This window comes from Poeciliopsis prolifica, unplaced genomic scaffold, assembly GCF_027474105.1.
Source record: "Poeciliopsis prolifica strain line A6 unplaced genomic scaffold, Auburn_PproV2 SCAFFOLD158, whole genome shotgun sequence".
Classification (NCBI taxonomy): Eukaryota; Metazoa; Chordata; class Actinopteri; order Cyprinodontiformes; family Poeciliidae; genus Poeciliopsis; species Poeciliopsis prolifica.
The window spans coordinates 256,198-280,976 of NW_026562533.1; the positions used below are offsets into that span (position 1 = coordinate 256,198).

The 24,779-nt window shown below is 40.7% G+C and overlaps 1 pseudogene; it reads left to right on the forward strand.

The window, feature by feature from the left end:
* The window catches only part of LOC129356156 (protein MTSS 2-like), a 53,645-nt pseudogene extending 29,481 nt beyond the window's left edge, over positions 1-24,164 (forward strand).
* Positions 24,165-24,779: the final 615 nt, after the last annotated feature.

Genomic DNA, 24,779 nt, shown 5'->3' on the forward strand with positions numbered 1-24,779 from the left:
AGTTCATATTAATTTATATTAGTTCATGTTAGTTCATATTAGTTCATGTTAGTTCATATTAATTCATATTAGTTCATGTTAGTTCATATTAATTCATATTAGTTCATGTTAGTTCATGTTAGTTCATATTAGTTCATGTTAGTTCATATTAATTCATATTAGTTCATGTTAGTTCATATTAATTTATATTAGTTCATGTTAGATCATGTTAGTTCATATTAGTTCATGTTAGTTCATATTAATTCATATTAGTTCATGTTAGTTCATGTTAGTTCATGTTAGTTAATATTAGTTCATGTTAGTTCATATTAGTTCATGTTAGTTCATATTAGTTCATGTTAGTTCATGTTAGTTCATGTTAGTTAATATTATTTCATGTTAGTTCATATTAGTTCATATTAGTTCATGTTAGTTCATATTAGTTCATGTTAGTTCATGTTAATTCATATTAGTTCATATTAGTTCATGTTAGTTCATATTAATTCATATTAGTTCATGTTAGTTCATGTTAGTTCATATTAATTTATATTAGTTCATGTTAGTTCATGTTAGTTCATATTAGTTCATGTTAGTTCATATTAATTCATATTAGTTCATGTTAGTTCATATTAATTCATATTAGTTCATGTTAGTTCATGTTAGTTCATATTAGTTCATGTTAGTTCATATTAATTCATATTAGTTCATGTTAGTTCATGTTAATTCATATTAGTTCATGTTAGTTCATGTTAGTTCATATTAGTTCATGTTAGTTCATATTAATTCATATTAGTTCATGTTAGTTCATGTTAATTCATATTAGTTCATATTAGTTCATGTTAGTTCATATTAATTCATATTAGTTCATGTTAGTTCATGTTAGTTCATATTAATTTATATTAGTTCATGTTAGTTCATGTTAGTTCATATTAGTTCATGTTAGTTCATATTAATTCATATTAGTTCATGTTAGTTCATATTAATTTATATTAGTTCATGTTAGTTCATGTTAGTTCATATTAGTTCATGTTAGTTCATATTAATTCATATTAGTTCATGTTAGTTCATATTAATTCATATTAGTTCATGTTAGTTCATGTTAGTTCATATTAATTCATATTATTTCATGTTAGTTCATATTAGTTCATGTTAGTTCATATTAATTCATATTAGTTCATGTTAGTTCATGTTAGTTCATGTTAGTTCATATTAGTTCATGTTAGTTCATATTAATTCATATTAGTTCATGTTAGTTCATATTAGTTCATGTTAGTTCATATTAGTTCATGTTAGTTCATATTAATTCATATTAGTTCATGTTAGTTCATATTAGTTCATGTTAGTTCATATTAGTTCATGTTAGTTCATGTTAGTTCATATTAGTTCATGTTAGTTCATATTAATTCATATTAGTTCATGTTAGTTCATGTTTGTTCATATTAGTTCATGTTAGTTCATATTAATTCATATTAGTTCATGTTAGTTCATATTAATTCATATTAGTTCATATTAGTTCATGTTAGTTCATGTTAGTTCATGTTAGTTCATGTTAGTCTCCCTGTTTGCGGTTTTGTGGAGCAACGTGAAGCTTGACGTCATTCAGAGGTTAAATATTAACTGACATGAACAAAGAAAAGCGGGACGGATAATCCAGGAAGTGATGGACTGAATCTAACCGGATGTCAGACACATTCTGGGTTTATGTCGCTTATTAAGCCCAAAACCCCCCACTCATTCAATCTGCAGCGACTTCAGAAAGAAAAAACGAGCATAAAGCCGCAATAAATGAAATTGGCTCCTTTTCAGCAACAAAATGCGCAAATCCCTCCCTCCATTGTTTCTGTCACTGCTGACAGAAACAATGGCATCTGACCATTGGCGTCTGACCATTGCGGTCTGACACCGAGAGGAAATGACATCACAAAAGAAAATAGTCACGCAGAGTGGTTTCGATAAGTAACTGTTGTCTGACTACCTGATCTGACATAGAAATGTCACATTACTGGTTACTAAAGAAGCAGACACCGTGTCATCTTGACATCATCATGATGTCAGGATCCATGACATCATGATGTCACCGTGACATCATGATGTCATGGATCCTGACATCATGATGTCACCGTGACATCATGATGTCATGGATCCTGACATCATGATGTCATTGTGACATCATGTCTGCCTGAAGCTCCCTGTTCTCAGCGTCACTAACCGTTGAGCCATTTTTGAGGAGGGAACCTGAAAGTTGATCTGTGCTGTGATTGTTGATGAACAGTGAAGCTGCTCGTGCTGCAGTGACGTCGCGGGCTACTGTTGCATTGTGGGGAATGTAGTGATGGTGCGTGCAAAACGCAGCTGGCCGCCCGCTGACCGGTTCTAATAGTAATTAAATATCATCCTGGGGGCCACAGATAATTCATTCGCGGGCCGGATTCGGCCCCCGGGCTTTGACATTTGTGCTTTAGACTCTGTTCATCTTGCTGATGTATTTTTATTTTTTAGCACATTTACACAGTTTCTGCATATTACAGATGCAGAGGATTAATTGACTTACAGTCTATTGATTATTAATGGTTTATTGGATTTAAATTGGTTCCCATCGATTTGCTTTGTCTGCCTTTCAGTGCTGTAGTTTGGCCTCCGTCCAGCAGGGAGTGGTGTTCAGCGGCGCCAGATTAATTTTTGAGGGGGGCCATGAGGTGTTTGTCAGGTGAATGTCAGGCGCTCGCTGGATCAATTGATATGATGGCTCCTGTCAATCAGTTCAGTGGGTTTGTCGCAATTTGTCCCGAAGTGAACGTCCTTGACCTGCAGGACTCTGGGTCCACCATCGGAGCACCGCTGCGGTCTGGACGATTGGCTGACTATTAAATGCTGCGATCATAGAGATTTGGTGGAAAATAATCAGAATAAACATCTAGATGGTGGAATGGACTTCATCCCATTTCTGAAAAATGTAGAAGGAGAAATTCCTGCAGCATCTGAGCAGCTGAATACAGAGATGGACGATATGAAAACACATGAAGGTTTTGTCATCATTACGTCATTAGAGTGAAACAGTTGACCAACCGGGAGACTGTCAGCTCTTCAGTTCACCAAACCACACTCAGACACCCTCACACTCACGCACACACGGACACACAAAGCTCATAAACTGGCGGCCCTTCAGAACCAAACTCGGTGAAAAGCTGTCAGGATCCAAACTCCTCGTTCATCTTCAGCTCTCAGAAAAGCTCCAAGCCCCAAACTTACAGACTGACCGATACGATTTAGGCTTTTTGCAGCTCCAGACTCACAGACTCGCTGCATACAAGATGTTTGAACACAATAAATCTGTTTTTCTCCTGAATGTTGATGGTATAGACAATTAGATGATAAAAATGATTGTTTTCCGTTTTACTCAAAGGAAAATCTCCAGGTTCTCTTAGAGCTGCAGCTCTGAGATCAGAAACTGATCAAAGTCCAAAATACGACAATATGCTGACGATAGACGGATATGACAAAAATCCCGACTGGTCAAATATTTGGAACATTAAATAATAATAATAAATAGATGTTAAATATCCCCCAGAAATATCAGTTTATAGCAGCAGGACGACCTAATGGATCATCAGGTTACGGCGCAGCAGCGCCACCTGGAGGCTCTAAACCTAAAGGCAGCACATAAATTGTGCAACAAATGATTGTCTGAGTGGACAGAAAACCAGCCAGACTGATGAAAACACCATGAATGAACTTTAATCTTCTTGTTATTAGCAGACAAATGAATTTAACATCCAACAGAAACTGGAAACCATCATCAGTATTTATGGCTCCTGATTGGCTGATTGGCTGCTGGAAAACAAACAAATTCACCTGATCCAAAACGATCTGCTCTAAAGCGTGGTGAGGATTTGGTCCGGACCGTAAACGGACCCCATGTCTTTATTTCATCAGAAAGAAAACATGGCCACCGCTGAAGAAAGGCTCAGACTGTGATCCGGTCCAGGTCTGTGTCTGCCGGGCCGGGTCCTGATCCCGACCCGACCCGACTTGAAGCTGCTGCATGTGCAAACCTTTGGGTGTCGGTTCTGATCCGCAGCCTTAGATTTGGTCCAGATCTGAACCTCTGTCTGCGTGTAAACACAGCGAGACGTCAGTCACCGATTGTCAGAGTTGTGTGCAGCCTGTAAATATGTGGTGGGACCAGGGCTGTAAAGTGGGGGGCCAATGGCCCCTGGGGCCCCCCTGTTCTGGCGGCTCTGGCGGTGTTGCTCACCCTGAAGGGAAGCCAGTGATACCGAGTCAAAGATGGCAGCTGTTTCCTAAAACAGGAAACAGAAACGGCCCAAAGTCCGGCTTTATGATGCTAATAAACAAGTAATTGAAAATTTTTTTACATAAAGTAAAAATGTTTTTGTTAAAATCATCCTTTTTTTGATCATTTGCAGCAAACAATGAATCTGCAGATAAAAATCCTCCAAGGTGAGAAAAGCTCAGGCTTTCTGCTGATCAGGATAACTGATTCATAACTGGAGGTGATTAATAGATTAATTTTCAAAGTTTATTTTATCTTCACTTTAAAATGTTCAGATTATTTTTTCAGGTTTTTTTGAATTTCTTCTGTGTTGATCTTTATTCTCTGTCAAAAAAGAATGGATTACTAAATGATTTCAGTTACCCATTCATCTGATTGTTTGATCGGCGATGTTAAAACAGCTGCCTGCGCTGTAGGACATCAGCAGAGCCAGCCCAAGGCATAAGCAAGCTTGGCTGCTGCTGGGGCGTCTCAATGAATGCCTGAATTAAGTCATAGGCCAAAGATCTATCAGGTTGATCACTGGAGCTGAATTGATTCATGAAAGATTTTGAACAGTTAAACCTAAAGGTTTGTGAAAGTAGAAATATAATAATTGTTGCCATAGTTACAGCCTGGTGTTGCAGTTTTATCTTTGTGTTTGAGCTTCTGTTGCTGCGCAGATAAATCTCAGCAAAAACCTGTGATTGTTTAAGCTCCGCCCCCTCCTGGATTATACCTGATGATGATGGCAGATTATTATTGACTCTGCCTTAGGATCAGCAGGTCAGACATGGAGGAGAACCAGGAGCCTTATGGATCAGTAAAATCTGGTTTCTGCAGGTTATTGTGAATCCAACTGATTGATTAACTGCTGGTTTAACTGCATTTCTCTTTTTGAAGCTGAAATGACTCTGACTTAAAGTCAGACAGCGTTCACTTTAATGAATGTTTCAAACTGGAACAGGAGATAAAAGTTTCAGATTTCAGTGCAGACCAACCAGATGAAGCTGGATGGTGGTGGAGCCTGCCCCCTGCTGGCAGCATCTGAGTAACGCGGCGTTTGTCTGTCCACTATAATAACTCGGAGGCTTTAACTTGATGCTTTGCAGAAAATGGATAAATGAACGTCATTCTGTTTTGATATGTAAAGCTGTTTGGATCTGGCTGTTATGACGACGTTAAGCTCCTCAGGATGTTTCTGAGTCTGAACCCTGGCGCTCTGGTCGCTCTGCAGGGAAGGGCGACGCTCGCGGCCAGCTGGACTGCGCCCTGCAGGACGTCAACACGCGCTACGCCGCCCTGGAGGAGACGGAGAAACGGGCCGTGTGCCGCGCGTTGGTGGAAGAACGATCTCGCTACTGCAGCTTCGTCAGCATGCTGAAGCCGGTTCTGGTCAGCGCTCCGCCGCCTCTCACTGAAACACACACACACACTGGATACACACTCTGCAACACAATAAGTCTGGTCCTGAGAGTGTTCCTGAGGTTCCTGTGTTTTGTCCCTCAGGACCATGAGATCAACATGCTGGGCGAAGGACCCACCTGCAGACCATCCTGGAGGACCTGAGCGTTCTGACGGCTGAACCCACCAAGCTGCCGGCCGCCAGCGAACAGGTCGCCTGTCAGGCTCCGTTTCTGTTCCTCACAGAAAACAGATTTCTACTGTCCCTAGATTCAAACTAGGGTGGGGCAATCAGCCAGTTTTATGGATTGAGTTTTAAAGTTTTTCTTAAATCTGGATTTTTTTCCCTTCTGGGTTTCCATAGTTCAGAGTGATGTCATCACCCAGGGCGGCCATTTTGTTCACAGCTTCTGCTTATTCACTTTCAGTCTAGGTTAGCTCTACGACAGACTATCAGGGCCAGGCTGTGATTTTTTTGGTTTTAATTGTAAGAGTAAGGTCACAATATTACAAAATACAAACACAGTAAGGTTTTGATGTCATCACAATAAAGTCGTAATAGAAGGAAAATAAAGTAGAAAAAAAAGTTGAACATCTTCTGAATGTAAAGAATAAATTTCGTTTTTTTTTCTGTTCAGGTGATTTTGGATCTGAAAGGTTCCGACTTTAGCTATACCTACCAGACTCCCCCTGGGTCCCCTGGCAACATGTCCAGGAAGAGCAGCATCAGCAGGTAAGCCTCACCTTTACAATAATAATTTAATATCACGTTAACCAAATATCTTGACACATGTCCTTCCTGAATATCATGGACTCTGAACTAAAAGCGTCTCTCTGACCGGGGCAGGCAGCGTGTTGAAGAGTTACTGACGGACGCTTTGGGCGTCTGATTTAGGAAACGTTTGGTTTGGTTTGGTTTGGTTCTCTCCAGATGCAACCAGGTGGAATTTGTGAGACCCCAGCAGGTGAAGTGCTGGTAATTTAAGTGGAGTCATTTAATTTTAGTGACTTTAATGGGCCAAAGTCACTAAAGTCACTACGGAGAAAAAGTTTGATGTATTTATCTGCTTTATGTGTGATGGGATCTGGATTCAGGTTCAACTGGGTGACTATTAACTAAACTGCATAAAAATGCAGCTACATTGCCGAAGTTCATATGATTATAATTTAATCAGTGATAATAGAATATGACCGATTATTTCATGCTGTCCGTCAAAATGACACAGTCTTTTTCCTATCACATTTCTCTTATTAGAGTAACTTTTATTACATAATAGTTATTATTATTAGACATTAGATATTATAATTACACAGTAGTTATGTATTCTTACATGGTTATGTGACATATATTATTATTACACAATAGTTATTTATTATTATACTGTTGTTGTTACACATTAGATATTACACAATAGTTATGTATTATTCTACAGTAGTTATGTATTATTTCATGTTAGATATTATTATTTCACAGTAGTTATTTATTATTTCATGTTGGGTTAGGGTTGGGTTAGGGTTGGGGTTGGGTTAGGTGAGGGTAACTGCATCAGATCCAGACTGTCTTGCCCCTTGTTTTGAGTTCCTTATCCTTGGTATAAACTCCTATGTTGTCTCTGAATGGCAGCTTTTCACCCAGACCTGCTTCATTATTGATTATCCTACAAGCTCTCTGTATTGAGCACAATATATGGATAAACCTGATTGAGTGATTTCACCAAACAGTGTTAGGTAAAATAGATTTTTCCACAACAAAATGTATTTATTATTACATGGTAGATATTATTATTACACAGTATTATTACATAGTAGTTCTTTATTATTATTCAGTAGTTATTTATTATTACATGTTAATATGCAGGTACAACTGTTGTTCTGATTGTTTTCCGTCTTGTTGCAGTTACAGTCTGGGTTGGTGAGGCACGTTCCGTCCTTGGGACTCCATCGCTGCGCTGGGATGGCGTTCACCTGCAGGTAGCAAACAGCAGAAGAAGAATCGGCTTTTCTGCTTTTTACTGAGCTCTGAATGGAGGCGAGACTTTTAATCTTTTGTCTGTTAGAGTCCGATCACCGGTATGACAAAACTTATGTGAATTAATTCATGGATTTTCTGTGATCACACTCTGATGTGGGAAACTGATGTTTGAACATCCTGTCTGGCTGAAAAGAGCTAATGCTGCAGCAAAAAAAGTTTTTAAAGGTTCGTGATTAGCTGTAATTGTCAATAGTCAATATCTTACTGAAGTAAGATCAATAAAAACTGTAGGCTGCTAGTCTTTATGAATGTAAGTAAAGTATCATATAAATGTGACTGTGTTGAACAGAAATGCATTCTGGGTAGATCCGTTAGCTAGCTCATTAAAAATCACTTCGGTTCGCTGCAATGAGGCTGACTACGAGGGGATTACAATAATCTACAATATACAATATTCTGATCACGATACAATATCATGATTTGGCAAACGATACGATTCAATGCACTTCTACGATTTTCTGAAAGGTTTTAAAAGGACAGAGTGATTTTAGTGACATTTTGTGTTCCAGACTTGGATTTAATCAACTGAAAACTGATTAAAAGCACCAACTACACAATACCCGACTGATTGGACAGAGTCTAACTGTCTACAACTGGACAAAATGAATCAAAGATTCAGTGAGAAAATGAGTTGTTCTCATTTAATTCATATGGATTTGATATAAAAGTCAAAGTTTCCACAGTGTTCAGGAGGCGAGTGGGGAGATTCTCAGCCTCCAGACTGTCCCATATGCAAGTGATGGACTTATGTTCTTCTTTTGGACATACTGCGTTTGGAGTAGAAAAGATCTTCTGGACTCCAGGTCTACCAGCTGCTGGGGGAGCGGCTCCGCATCACCCGAACTGATCCACTTGCAGCTGCAGCGCCGCCTTCCCCTGCTGGTGTCTCTGAGTAGCTGCCTCAGACAGCCAGGCTCTCATCGTTCTCTCATCTGATACTCTGTCAGTTGCTAATAAGAACGGTCGATACGCCATCGTCGTCATGGCAAGCCTCAGGGCGCCCACGCTGCGGGTTTCCCCTCTTCATTTTCCAGCAGGTTCTGTTTGTGTTCATTCTTCAGGTCATCTTTATATGCAGAACAGAAACCACTAAGCTAAATCACCAAGCAGATGCCACTAGTCGCTCCGATGTGCAACCTTTGCATTCGTTTCCTGATCTCACTGCTTTGGCTGCTGCTCCGTTCCGCTTCGCTTTCACGGTTACTTGCACAACTTTACGTCATTTCTTCGTAACAAAGTACAGCTCGTCGTTATTTGTTGAAGAATCGATAGAATTACACAGCCCTACTAACTGCTGATGTTACCCCAACCTTTAGTTGTTCTCTTAGTTAGCACCAAGCTGCTGCCCCCTTCTGGCCGTCCAGCCAACTGCAGAGAAGGTCATTTTAACCTAAACTAATTTTACTTCGGTTCCCTGCATGGAATTTCAAAATAGGAGCCTTTCAGCTGTGGTTTCTCCTGTGTAGCCTGCCGCTCCTTACCTGCTGTACGGGTGTGGTGAAGGTGGGCGGTCCCTCAGCGAGGGCAACTCCCCTCCCTCCTCAGTCGCCATGGCAACAACAGCCCTGTCGCCGGCTACAGGCGGCGTGGCGCTCAGAGTCGCCGGGTTAGCCGCTGGGACATGAGCGCCCTGAGGACTACAGTTAGTACCCTCATCATGATATCATCATGACCCCCCAGAGTGCCTCATCATGACCTCCCGTTGGTGACCTTGACCTCCCGTTGGTGACCTTGACCTCCCGTTGGTGACCTTGACTTCCCATTGGTGACCTTGACTTCTCGTTGGTGACCTTGACTTCCTGTTGGTGACCTTGACTTCCCATTGGTGACCTTGACTTCTCGTTGGTGACCTTGACTTCTCGTTGGTGACCTTGACTTCCTGTTGGTGACCTTGACTTCCCGTTGGTGACCTTGATTTCCTGTTGGCGACCTTGACTTCCCATTGGTGACCTTGACTTCCTGCTTGTGACCTTGACTTCCCATTGGAGACCTTGACTTTCCGTTAGTCGCCTTGACTTCCTGTTGGTGACCTTGACTTCCCGTTGGTGACCTTGATTTCCTGTTGGTGACCTTGACTTCCCATTGGTGACCTTGACTTCCCATTGGTGACCTTGACTTCCTGTTTGTGACCTTGACTTCCCATTGGTGACCTTAACTTTCCGTTAGTCGCCTTGACTTCCTGTTGGTGACCTTGACTTCCCATAGGTGACCTTGACTTCCCATTGGTGACCTTGACTTCTCATTGGTGACCTTGACTTCCTGTTGGTGACCTTGATTTTCTGTTTGTGACCTTGACTTCCTGCTTGTGACCTTGACTTCCCATTGGAGACCTTGACTTTCCGTTAGTCGCCTTGACTTCCTGTTGGTGACCTTGACTTCCCGTTGGTGACCTTGATTTCCTGTTGGTGACCTTGATTTCCATTGGTGACCTTGACTTCCTGTTTGTGACCTTGACTTCCCATTGGTGACCTTGACTTTCCGTTGGTGACCTTGACTTCCTGTTTGTGATCTTGACTTCCCGTTGGTGACCTTGACTTCCCATTAGATCAGGATCAGAATGACCTTCTCTTTAATGTCCATCCATCGTCCAACCCAAACATGATGTTGTTTCTGACAGTAAGTTCTGGTTCTGACCCAGTTTTCTGACTCGTGTGTGTCAGGATGCAGTGGTTACCACCCAGCCACCTGCAGGGGGCGCAGAGAACGGCCTGCTGGTCCCCCCCCACGGTGCCTACATCCAACAGCATGGCGAGCGAGCCAGGGCCATGTCAGCGTCTGGGAAGGTAACCAATCGATCACCAATATCACTATTATTATTTGACCAAGCAGTCCGATGTATAACCTCTTCAGAATAATCTCTGAATGAATCAGTTTCCATTCAGGATCAAGCATCCATGGAGGAGAAACTAAAGGAATGAAAGATGGAGAATTACTGAAGATCAACAAACTGCAGTAAAACTGAATCATCTGATATTAAGCTGAGTCCGTCCTCTCGTCTCCACAGTCGGCACGGGATCAGCTGGCGCTGACGTTGGGTTCGTTGAATTCGGACGCCCCGAGGAGCAGCAGGGACTCACTGCACTGTTCAAGCGGCTACAGCACCCAGACCACCACGCCGTCCTGCTCCGAGGACACCATCCACACGCACAGTGAGTTCAAGACGCAGCGCAGGGTTACGCTGCTGCTGCAGCTGGACGCCGCCGCTGCTGCAGCAGCTGGACGCAAAACAAAGTCATTAATTTCTGTTTGCTAGATGTCTTTAATTTGATCAAGAGGTCATTTCTCTTATCAGGATTATTTTAATGTAATGAATATTTATCATTCCTAACAGCTCAGCTTAACTTTAATTTGCCTTGTTCCTGCAGTACAAACAGAATATCATCATAAAATATTAACTGTAAACTAGAAAATTCCTGAAGAAATTTAACCGGGGCCTGCCAAAGTGTGCCCGTCGGTTTGGACCCAGCGTTCTAATGCTAAACATTAGCATCCATGCTAAAGAAAGCTGCAATGTCATCAATAGCACGTGGATAGTCACAAGCATGAATTATTGAACATGGGTAATAAGTAAAGGAAAAGGCTAAGGTAATAGGCTAATGCTAAGAGAAAACCTTAGAGAAAAAGATCATGCAGGATAATCTTATTCTTAATAATCTTAAATGCTAGTGAAATGCTAATGTTTGTGCTAATGCTAATGCACTGTCTTGCTGTGCAAGACAGTGCCCTAACTTGAGACGAAAAGATAAAGCAAGCTAATATCATTGCAGCGCCTGCGGCGCTGCATTAGCCACAGACGAATCTTAAGACTTTTATTTTGAAATTTTCTGTGAGCTTCATTTTAAATGGCCAATGTAATACCATGTGTAACGATTTTTTGGTAAAATCAGACATAAAATGGTCAAAAGAGCACTTAATTGATGGGAAAATTGTTAAGGCTTTTATTTTGAAAATTTTTTAAAGCTTAATTTAAAATTTCACACTAATTCCATGTGTAACAATGGTTGGTTAAAAAGAGTTATAGAAGGCCCAAAACACAAGCAGTTCTAAAGTCCAGCGTTTTCCTCCGAGTTCTGCAATAGTTAGAACTACAGTGATGCGTTTTTGTAGTCCTAATCAGCTGGCCCTGCTGTGCTTCGTTGCTATGGTAATTAATCCTCTGCAACTGTCATGTGTGTGAGACAGAAAGAATTCTATCTTTGTGAGACACCCAGTCAGTTTTCACTGAAAAAAGTGGTCCGAACAACTCCTTCCCATTCGGAAACCGTGATACATATCGGAAAACCGTTTGAAGCGTATGAGAGGGCTATCTTTCGTCTCCGATAGTCCCGCTATTCATATCTGTACATCACTCACATTAATAACAGCGACGAGATAAAAAGTGTGCGCTGAGGTCTGACATTTTTCAGAAATACATGGAAGTGAACCTGGCTGAGCGAGTCGAAATCCTGTCACATCACTTTGCTCTGAATCCCCTAGACAGAAAACCGTAAGCCCTAGAAAAATTTTGAAAACATTTTACCGGAGCAGGCATGCGTATCTATGTCATGACCGAGTTTCATACCGATAGGGCGATATTTGTGATCGTGACGGCGATTTCAAAATTTATTTGGGGTCAGAATGGCACTGCTTCCCACACTCTAACGAAACGTTGATTACACCCTAGTTTGGACAGTTTCTAACTGACAAGAATTTTTGATGGTTTTTCGCTTTTTACTTTTTTATCGTAACTCCAATCCCACCAAAAGTAATAGCACCCCTCCGGCGCCGAGCCGCACCATTTGATACCACTTTTGTGGGTGGGCTCGCAGCGGTACGAGCCGCATTCCTGTTGACGGAAGAAAAATAAATAAACTAGAAAATTCCTGAAGAAATTTAACCGGGGCCTGCCAAAGTGTGCCCGTTGGTTTGGACCCAGCATTCTGATGCTAAACATTAGCATCCATGCTAAAGAAAGTTGCAATGTCATCAATAGCACGTGGATAGTCACAAGCATGAATTATTGAATATGGGTAATAAGTAAAGGAAACAGCTAATACCTCATTTAAGGTAAAAGGCTAATGCTAATGCTCTGCTTTGCTGTGCAAGGCAGAGCCCTAACCTCAGAGAAAAAGATCATGCAGGATAATCTTATTGCACTGCCTACGGCAGTGCACTAGTGGGGAACAGTGAAATGCTAATGTTTGTGCTAATGCTAATGCACTGTCTTGCTGTGCAAGACAGTGCCGTAACTTGAGACGAAAAGATAAAGCAAGCTAATATCATTGCAGCGCTGCATCAGCCACAGACGAATCTTAAGACTTTTATTTTGAAATTTTCATTGAGCTTCATTTTAAATGGCCAATCTAATCCCATGTGTAGCGATTTTTTGGTAAAATCAGACATAAAATGGTAAAAAGAGCACTTAATTGATGGAAAAATTGTCAAGGCTTTCATTTTGAAATTTTTTTAAAGCTTAATTTAAAATTTCCACACTAATTCCATGTGTAACAATGGTTGGTTAAAAAGAGTTATAGAAGGCCCAAAACACAAGCAGTTCTAAAGTCCAGCCTTTTCCTCCGAGTTCTGCAATAGTTAGAACTACAGTGATGCGTTTTTGTAGTCCTAACCACTGGCCCTGCTGTGTTCCATTGCTATGGTAATGGATCCTCTGCAGGCTGTGAGTCAGACAGGGGAGACATAATTCTATCAGTTTGAGGCAGCCATTTTCACTAAAATATGCATGAGCCAGAAAGGAATCTTAAGGCTTTTATTTTGAAATTTTCAGTAAGCCTCGTTTAAATGTCCAATCTATTCACATGAGTAACAGTGATTGTGTTAAATCAGTTCTAAAATGCTCCAAACAGCAATTGATATAAAAATTGTCAAGGCTTTTATTTTGAAATTTTCATTAACCTTAATTTCATTAAGATTAATTAAACTTAATTAACACTAATCCAATGTGTGGCAAAGGTTGGTTAAAATCAGTTATAAAACGCCCAAAACACAAGTAGTTCTAAAGGCCAGCTCCTTCCTCAGAGCTCTGCCATAATAAAAACTACAGTGATGCGTTTTTGTAGTCCTAATTAGCTGCTCGGCCCTGCTGTGCTTCGTTGCTATGGTAATAGATCCTCTGCAGGCTGTGATTCAGACAGGTGGAGACAGAATTATATCAGTTTGAGGCAGCCATTTTCCCTAAAATAGGCATGAGCCAGAAAGGAGTCTTAAGGCATTTATTTTGAAATTTTCAGTAAGCTTCATTTTAACTGTCCAAAATAATCCAAAGTATAACAGTGGTTTTGTTAAAAAAAGTCACATAATCCCCAAGAGAGCAATTCCATAATATAAAAGAATGTCAGGGCTTTTATTTTGAAATTTTAATTCAACTTAATTTAAAATTACCACACTAACCCTGTGTGTAACAATGGTTGGATAAAATCAGTTATAAAATGCCCAAAACACAAGTAGTTCTAAAGGCCAACAGCTTCCTCAAAGTTCTGCCATAATAAAAACTACAGTGATGCGTTTTTGTAGTCCTAACCACTGCCCCTGCTGTGCTCCATTGCTATGGTAATGGATCCTCTGCCAGCTGTGAGTCAAACAGGTGGAGACAGAATTCTTTCAGTTTGAGGCAGCCATTTTCACTAAAATATGCATGAGCCAGAAAGGAATCTTAAGGCTTTTATTTTGAAATTTTCAGTAAGCCTCGTTTAAATGTCCAATCTATTCCCATGAGTAACAGTGATTGTGTTAAATCAGTTCTAAAATGCTCCAAACAGCAATTGATATAAAAATTGTCAAGGCTTTTATTTTGAAATTTTCACTAAGCTTAATTTCATTAAGATTAATTAAACTTAATTAACACTAATCCCATGTGTAGCAAAGGTTGGTTAAAATTAGTTATAAAATGCCCAAAACACAAGTAGTTCTAAAGGCCAGCTCCTTCCTCAGAGCTCTGCCATAGTAAAAACTACAGTGATGCGTATTGTAGTTCTAATTTATAATTCTAAATTCCAGCTCCTTCCTCAGAGCTCTGCCATAGTAAAACTACAGTGATGCGTTTTTGTAGTTCTAATTTATAATTCTAAATTCCAGCTCCTTCCTCAGAGCTCTGCCATAGTAAAAACTACAGTGATGCGTATTTGTAGTTCTAATTTATAATTCTAAATTCCAGCTCCTTCCTCAGAGCTATGCCATAGTAAAAACTACAGTGATGCGTTTTTGTAGTTCTAATTTATAATTCTAAATTCCAGCTCCTTCCTCAGAGCTCTGCCATAGTAAAAACTACAGTGATGCGTATTTGTAGTTCTAATTTATAATTCTAAATTCCAGCTCCTTCCTCAGAGCTCTGCCATAGTAAAAACTACAGTGATGCGTTTTTCTAGTTCTGATTTATAATTCTAAAGGCCAGCTCCTTCCTCAGAGCTCTGCCATAGTAAAAACTACAGTGATGCGTTTTTGTAGTTCTAATTTATAATTCTAAATTCCAGCTCCTTCCTCAGAGCTCTGCCATAGTAAAAACTACAGTGATGCGTATTTGTAGTTCTAATTTATAATTCTAAATTCCAGCTCCTTCCTCAGAGCTCTGCCATAGTAAAAACTACAGTGATGCGTATTTGTAGTTCTAATTTATAATTCTAAATTCCAGCTCCTTCCTCAGAGCTATGCCATAGTAAAAACTACAGTGATGCGTTTTTGTAGTTCTAATTTATAATTCTAAATTCCAGCTCCTTCCTCAGAGCTCTGCCATAGTAAAAACTACAGTGATGCGTATTTGTAGTTCTAATTTATAATTCTAAATTCCAGCTCCTTCCTCAGAGCTCTGCCATAGTAAAAACTACAGTGATGCGTTTTTGTAGTTCTAATTTATAATTCTAAAGGCCAGCTCCTTCCTCAGAGCTCTGCCATAGTAAAACTACAGTGATGCGTTTTTGTAGTTCTAATTTATAATTCTAAATTCCAGCTCCTTCCTCAGAGCTCTGCCATAGTAAAAACTACAGTGATGCGTATTTGTAGTTCTAATTTATAATTCTAAATTCCAGCTCCTTCCTCAGAGCTCTGCCATAGTAAAACTACAGTGATGCGTTTTTGTAGTTCTAATTTATAATTCTAAATTCCAGCTCCTTCCTCAGAGCTCTGCCATAGTAAAAACTACAGTGATGCGTTTTTGTAGTTCTAATTTATAATTCTAAATTCCAGCTCCTTCCTCAGAGCTCTGCCATAGTAAAAACTACAGTGATGCGTATTTGTAGTTCTAATTATAATTCTAAATTCCAGCTCCTTCCTCAGAGCTATGCCATAGTAAAAACTACAGTGATGCGTTTTTGTAGTTCTAATTTATAATTCTAAATTCCAGCTCCTTCCTCAGAGCTCTGCCATAGTAAAAACTACAGTGATGCGTATTTGTAGTTCTAATTTATAATTCTAAATTCCAGCTCCTTCCTCAGAGCTCTGCCATAGTAAAAACTACAGTGATGCGTTTTTGTAGTTCTGATTTATAATTCTAAAGGCCAGCTCCTTCCTCAGAGCTCTGCCATAGTAAAAACTACAGTGATGCGTTTTTGTAGTTCTAATTTATAATTCTAAATTCCAGCTCCTTCCTCAGAGCTCTGCCATAGTAAAAACTACAGTGATGCGTATTTGTAGTTCTAATTTATAATTCTAAATTCCAGCTCCTTCCTCAGAGCTCTGCCATAGTAAAAACTACAGTGATGCGTTTTTGTAGTTCTAATTTATAATTCTAAATTCCAGCTCCTTCCTCAGAGCTCTGCCATAGTAAAAACTACAGTGATGCGTATTTGTAGTTCTAATTTATAATTCTAAATTCCAGCTCCTTCCTCAGAGCTATGCCATAGTAAAAACTACAGTGATGCGTTTTTGTAGTTCTAATTTATAATTCTAAATTCCAGCTCCTTCCTCAGAGCTCTGCCATAGTAAAAACTACAGTGATGCGTATTTGTAGTTCTAATTTATAATTCTAAATTCCAGCTCCTTCCTCAGAGCTCTGCCATAGTAAAAACTACAGTGATGCGTATTTGTAGTTCTAATTTATAATTCTAAATTCCAGCTCCTTCCTCAGAGCTATGCCATAGTAAAAACTACAGTGATGCGTTTTTGTAGTTCTAATTTATAATTCTAAATTCCAGCTCCTTCCTCAGAGCTCTGCCATAGTAAAAAACTACAGTGATGCGTATTTGTAGTTCTAATTTATAATTCTAAATTCCAGCTCCTTCCTCAGAGCTCTGCCATAGTAAAACTACAGTGATGCGTTTTTGTAGTTCTGATTTATAATTCTAAAGGCCAGCTCCTTCCTCAGAGCTCTGCCATAGTAAAAACTACAGTGATGCGTTTTTGTAGTTCTAATTTATAATTCTAAATTCCAGCTCCTTCCTCAGAGCTCTGCCATAGTAAAAACTACAGTGATGCGTATTTGTAGTTCTAATTTATAATTCTAAATTCCAGCTCCTTCCTCAGAGCTCTGCCATAGTAAAACTACAGTGATGCGTTTTTGTAGTTTCTAATTTATAATTCTAAATTCCAGCTCCTTCCTCAGAGCTCTGCCATAGTAAAAAACTACAGTGATGCGTATTTGTAGTTCTAATTTATAATTCTAAATTCCAGCTCCTTCCTCAGAGCTATGCCATAGTAAAAACTACAGTGATGCGTTTTTGTAGTTCTAATTTATAATTCTAAATTCCAGCTCCTTCCTCAGAGCTCTGCCATAGTAAAAACTACAGTGATGCGTATTTGTAGTTCTAATTTATAATTCTAAATTCCAGCTCCTTCCTCAGAGCTCTGCCATAGTAAAAACTACAGTGATGCGTTTTTGTGGTTCTAATTTATAATTCTAAATTCCAGCTCCTTCCTCAGAGCTCTGCCATAGTAAAAACTACAGTGATGCGTATTTGTAGTTCTAATTTATAATTCTAAATTCCAGCTCCTTCCTCAGAGCTCTGCCATAGTAAAAACTACAGTGATGCGTTTTGTAGTTCTAATTTATAATTCTAAATTCCAGCTCCTTCCTCAGAGCTCTGCCATAGTAAAAACTACAGTGATGCGTATTTGTAGTTCTAATTTATAATTCTAAATTCCAGCTCCTTCCTCAGAGCTATGCCATAGTAAAAACTACAGTGATGCGTTTTTGTAGTTCTAATTTATAATTCTAAAGGCCAGCTCCTTCCTCAGAGCTCTGCCATAGTAAAAACTACAGTGATGCGTATTTGTAGTTCTAATTTATAATTCTAAATTCCAGCTCCTTCCTCAGAGCTCTGCCATAGTAAAACTACAGTGATGCGTTTTTGTAGTTCTAATTTATAATTCTAAATTCCAGCTCCTTCCTCAGAGCTCTGCCATAGTAAAAACTACAGTGATGCGTATTTGTAGTTCTAATTTATAATTCTAAATTCCAGCTCCTTCCTCAGAGCTCTGCCATAGTAAAAACTACAGTGATGCGTTTTTGTAGTTCTAATTTATAATTCTAAATTCCAGCTCCTTCCTCAGAGCTCTGCCATAGTAAAAACTACAGTGATGCGTTTTTGTAGTTCTAATTTATAATTCTAAATTCCAGCTCCTTCCTCAGAGCTCTGCCACAGTAAAAACTACAGTGATGCGTATTTGTAGTTCTAATTTATAATTCTAAATTCCAGCTCCTTCCTCAGAGCTCTGCCATAGTAAAAACTACAGTGATGCGTTTTTGTAGTTCTAATTTATAATTCTAAATTCCAGCTCCTTCCTCAGAGCTCTGCCATAGTAAAAACTACAGTGATGCGTTTTTGTAGTTCTAATTTATAATTCTAAATTCCAGCTCCTTCCTCAGAGCTCTGCCATAGTAAAAACTACAGTGATGCGTATTTGTAGTTCTAATTTATAATTCTAAATTCCAGCTCCTTCCTCAGAGCTATGCCATAGTAAAAACTACAGTGATGCGTTTTTGTAGTTCTAATTTATAATTCTAAATTCCAGCTCCTTCCTCAGAGCTCTGCCATAGTAAAAAACTACAGTGATGCGTTTTTGTAGTTCTAATTTATAATTCTAAATTCCAGCTCCTTCCTCAGAGCTCTGCCATAGTAAAAACTACAGTGATGCGTATTTGTAGTTCTAATTTATAATTCTAAATTCCAGCTCCTTCCTCAGAGCTCTGCCATAGTAAAAACTACAGTGATGCGTTTTTGTAGTTTCTATTTATAATTCTAAATTCCAGCTCCTTCCTCAGAGCTCTGCCATAGTAAAAACTACAGTGATGCGTTTTTGTAGTTCTAATTTATAATTCTAAATTCCAGCTCCTTCCTCAGAGCTCTGCCACAGTAAAAACAGTGATGCGTATTTGTAGTTCTAATTTATAATTCTAAATTCCAGCTCCTTCCTCAGAGCTCTGCCATAGTAAAAACTACAGTGATGCGTTTTTGTAGTTCTAATTTATAATTCTAAATTCCAGCTCCTTCCTCAGAGCTCTGCCATAGTAAAAACTACAGTGATGCGTATTTGTAGTTCTAATTTATAATTCTAAATTCCAGCTCCTTCCTCAGAGCTCTGCCATAGTAAAAACTACAGTGATGCGTTTTTGTAGTTCTAATTTATAATTCTAAATTCCAGCTCCTTCTCAGAGCTCTGCCATAGTAAAAACTACAGTGATGCGTATTTGTAGTTCTAATTTATAATTCTAATTCCAGCTCCTTCCTCAGAGCTCTGCCATAGTAAAAACTACAGTGATGCGTTTTTGTAGTTCTAATTTATAATTCTAAATTCCAGCTCCTCAGAGCTCTGCCATAGTAAAAACTACAGTGATGCGTTTTTGTAGTTCTAATTTATAATTCTAAATTCCAGCTCCTTCCTCAGAGCTCTGCCACAGTAAAAACTACAGTGATGCGTATTTGTAGTTCTAATTATAATTCTAAATTCCAGCTCCTTCCTCAGAGCTCTGCCATAGTAAAAACTACAGTGATGCGTATTTGTAGTTCTAATTTATAATTCTAAATTCCAGCTCCTTCCTCAGAGCTCTGCCATAGTAAAAACTACAGTGATGCGTTTTTTGTAGTTCTAATTTATAATTCTAAATTCCAGCTCCTTCCTCAGAGCTCTGCCATAGTAAAAACTACAGTGATGCGTTTTGTAGTTCTAATTTATAATTCTAAAGGCCAGCTCCTTCCTCAGAGCTCTGCCATAGTAAAAACTACAAGATGCGTTTTGTAGTTCTAATTTATAATTCTAAATTCCAGCTCCTTCCTCAGAGCTCTGCCACAGTAAAAACTACAGTGATGCGTTTTTGTAGTTCTAATTTATAATTCTAAATTCCAGCTCCTTCCTCAGAGCTATGCCATAGTAAAAACTACAGTGATGCGTTTTTGTAGTTCTAATTTATAATTCTAAAGGCCAGCTCCTTCCTCAGAGCTCTGCCACAGTAAAAACTACAGTGATGCGTTTTTGTAGTTCTAATCAGCTGCTCGGCCCTGCTGTGCTTCGTTGCTATGGTAATTAATCCTCTGCAACTGTCATGTGTGTGAGACAGAAAGAATTCTATCTTTGTGAGACACCCAGTCAGTTTGACTGAAAAAAGCGGTCCGAACAACTCCTTCCCATTCGGAAACCGTGATACGTATCGGAAAACCGTTTGAAGCGTATGAGAGCGCTATCTTTCGTCTCCGATAGTCCCGCTATTCATATCTGTACATCACTCACATTAATAACAGCGACGAGATAAAAATGGTGTGCGCTGAGGTCTGACATTTTTCAGAAATACATGGAAGTGAACCTGGCTGAGCGAGTCGAAATCCTGTCGCATCACTTCGCTATGAAGCACCTAGACAGAAAACCGTAAGCACTAGAAAAATTTTGAAAACATTTTACCGGAGCAGGCATGCGTATCTATGTCATGACCGAGTTTCATACCGATAGGGCGATATTTGTGGGCGTGACGGTGATTTCAAAATTTATTTGGGGTCAGAATCGCAGTGCTTCCCACACTCTAACGAAACGTTGATTACACCCTAGTTTGGACAGTTTCTAACTGACAAGAATTTTTGATGGTTTTTCGCTTTTTACTTTTTTATCGTAACTCCGAATCCCACCAAAAGTAATAGCACCCCTCCCGGCGCCGAGCCGCACCATTTGATACCACTTTTGTGGGTGGGCTCGCAGCGGTACGAGCCGCATTCCTGTTGACGGAAGAAAAATAAATAAATAAAGAGACTTTCTATTGGGTGAAGATTAATAGGTGCCTGCCATGCAATGCATGGAGGCAGTGACTGACTTGCTTTGCAAGTCAGTCACTGCTCTCCTTGTGCATTGCTAGGCAGGCCCCAATCATACCATATAATAGGAAATTGAAACTATTTTAATCTGTTTCAAGAGAGGAGAGCGTGGCCTGTGTCTGCCGGGGGCGTGACCTGTTACTGCTGGAGGCGTGGCCTGTATGTTCTGGAGGCGTGGCCTGTTACTGCTGGGGGCATGGCATGTGTCTGCCGGGGGTGTGGCCTGTATGTTCTGGGGGCGTGGCCTGTTACTACTGGGGGCGTGGCCTGTATGTTCTGGAGGCGTGGCCTGTTACTGCTGGGGGCGTGGCCTGTATGTTCTGGATGCTTGGCCTGTTACTGCTGGGGCGTGGCCTGTATGTTCTGGAGGCGTGGCCTGTTACTGCTGGGGGCGTGGCATGTGTCTGCCGGGGGTGTGGCCTGTATGTTCTGGGGCGTGGCCTGTTACTGCTGGGGGCGTGGCCTGTATGTTCTGGAGGCGTGGCCTGTATGTTCCGGGGGCGTGACCTGTTACTGCTGGGGGCGTGGCCTGTATGTTCTGGAGGCGTGGCCTGTATGTTCTGGGGGCGTGGCCTGTTACTGCTGGGGGCGTGGCCAGCAGCAGGTTATTTCAAGTGACAGCGGTTCTACTGTCACTGTCAGCTGAACAGGGAGAACTGATCAGACTGAAATCTGACTTTCTAACAATAATTTTAGATCAAATATGTTAAGATTTAATGTTTATTGCTTTGACTAGGCCATGGACCATCCTAAGCTGCGTTAGGAAGAGTGATGAGAACAGCTTGAATAATTCTCTCCGTCTGTTTTGTTGTCTCCAGCCGACTACGAGTCGATATCTCTCCATGGAGACGCTGACTCCGCCCCCTTCCACCAGCTGTGCGGCAGCCGCTCCGACCTGGACAAGTCCTCCACCCTCCCCAGGAACTCGGACCTGCGCTTCCAGTTCAGGGACCTGGTTCCGCCCAAGCGGCCGACCTCCACGGTCAGCCTGCTGACCGACGGCGAGCCGAGCGGCGGCGGCGGCCATCAGCACACCGCCACCATCCGCCGCAAGCCGTCCTCCAAGCAGGCGTACCGCCGGGGCACCATCAGCGGCGGCGTGCCCATCCCCATCAGCACGCCGCAGGTCCCGCTGAGGGCCGGCGATGACTCCGTGTTTAGGGCGCCCCCCGTTGGTGGCTTGGGGCACAGCAAGCTGTGCGCCTCCACCCAGAGCCTAGTCTCCCTGCCTTCCTCCTCCTCCTCTTCCTCACCGTACTACCAGCTCGTCCCGGGTCACATGCCCGTCCCCGCAGTGCCGCTGCTGCCACCAGGGGGTGGCAGCATCAGGCAGCAGCAGCAGAGGCTGCAGCTGCAGCAGCAACAGAACCAGCAACAATTTCACCAACATGCACAGTTTCAGCAACAGAGCCAACAGCTGCAGCAAAATCAGCTGCAGCAGCACAACCAGCAACATGCACAGCTGCAGCAACAGAGCCAACAGCTGCAGCAAAATCAGCTGCAGCAGCACTACCAACAACATGCACAGCTGCAGCAGCACAACCAACAACATGCACAGCTGCAGCAACAGAGCCAACAGGTGCAGCAGTGCAGCCCAGCTGCAGCAGCCCCGCCACCCATCTCCAACCAGAAGGACACTGCAGCCGCCGACATGCTGACGCTCATCAGGAAGGTGAAGCTGAAAAAAACCCTGACCAACGACCGCTCGGCGCCCATGTTGCTGCCACCGGGCCACTGAGGCTGGAGCAGCAGCAGGCTGCAGCAGCAGGCTGCAGCAGCAGGCTGCAGCAGCATGGTGCAGCAGGCTCCTCTTCCTCTGATGGAGGTCCATGTTCACATCCTCCAGCTGCTCCGCCGTCAGACGCGTTCTGACCTGCAGCTTGGTTCAGACTCCCGTTTTCATAGTTGCTACAAAACAAACCGTTCGTGTTGCGGATCCCTTGTTGGGTTGGGTGCGTTTGATTCGTTACCTGCAGACTTGTAGGTGGGCGGGGCTTGACAAGCTCCTCTGTTTCATGGTTGGTCCTGCTGTGATTTTTTAGTTGGTACCGGACCGGGTCACAGGTCCGATTCCCCCCCAGCGAAAACCAGAACCAAACGTGCTAATGAAGACAAATGTTGGCTTTACTGTAAACAATCTGAAGCTCTGCTGTTAGCCTGTTAGCATAGCGGTTAGCGTAGCTGGTCATGTTGATTCTGACCTGGTTTGCTCGGATTCCTGAGAAAACGTTTTTTTTTATTCAAAATTCTTGTAGATAATTTAGAGAAATATTTTACTCTGTAAAGATTATTTTGTTAAATTAAGAGATTAATGTACCAAAAACATGTTTTGGGTTTAATTTTTTTTGTACTTTTCATGTTTTTAAATCCTCCAAACATTTTGATGAGATGTTTGATTTTATTCTGAAAAGTTAAATATGCAGATATTTAGTTTATTTTCCCTTCGTTTCTTTGCAGAACTGCTCGACTCTTTAATGTTGATTGAATCGTCTTAAACTGATTTAATATTAAATCAAGTGAATTAATGAGATTCTGTGCTGGAAGGAGGAGCTAAAAAGTTTTTTGTTCAGTTATCAATGTCAGAAACAAATGAGTAAATCAAAAACCTTTTAATCTTATTTATTCCAGATTTAAAGGATTTATCTACAGACTTTGGTTGGGCTGAAATAGCTGGTTCTGTTTTTGTCCTGGCCCGGTTTCATGAAAGTGGAGCAGCAGATTTCTGAACATTGGAGGTTTTTTAGTTTTAGTTTGTTTGAGTTTACAGAAATAAATTAAACTTGGACATTTTATTTGGTAAACTTTCCAAACTGACTTGGGTTTTACTTCACAGCGTTTCTAATCAGCAGATTGGCTGTTTGGACCCGACTCTTTTCTGATTGGCTGTTTGGACCCGACTCTTTTCTGATTGGCTGTTTGGACCAAACTCTTTTCTGATTGGCTGTTTGGACCAAACTCTTTTCTGATTGGCTGTTTGGACCAAATTCTTTCCTGCGAATATTGGAGCTTCTGTTTGTATGAAAATATTTCAGTTGATTTGTTGATGTTTTGCCGCTCAGCTTTAAGGGGAAACCTGATCGGACGTAACGCAGGAGGTGGACCCGTCTTGTTCTGGTTGGGATCAAGAACTGTAATAATGACAATAATGAGAATAATGACAGCTCTCTTTCATGTTTACTTTGATCCGTTTCTACTAAAACTGGAACTTCAAACATTTGTTTTGGGTAAAGCTGCAATAAAAACCTATCCAGAATTTTGCCTCCAGTGTTTATCAGGATATCTGATTATTATTGTTGTTATTATTATTATTATTATTATTATTATTATTATAGCAGGTTTGCTTCAGTTTCATAATCTTCTTAAACTGGTAAACCTTCAATCTGACCTTTCAGATGATCTAACAAAATGTTAGATCATTTTGTTTCGTTTTGCTCTCGGTTGTTTCATATAAACTGGATCTGAAACTAAATGTGGGGAAAAATGTAAAGTGATCTGTAGACCAGCTTCTCTGAAATCCCAACTTTGTGCCTGAAACACGTTGAGAGGAAAAACAGAAAAACTTCATTTCTAGGATAGTTTGCAATACAGCCAGCGACCACAGAGGGCGCTAGTCAGTGAACTGGCTCTTCAGTTCAGACTGGTTAAAATGACTTGTTTCATGTTCATAGTTCTCCCCTAGATGTTTTTGAAAAGTTCCAACTTGACCCCGTTCATTCATTCAGTTGAGAATCATATTGATTAGGGCCTGATCTTCTACAGAAAATCAAAATTATACGACGACATTTTTAACTCCATGTACATTTTTGGGCTGATTTTAATGTAGCTGTTTTGGTCAATAACTAATAATTATTGTTAATATTTATATCTC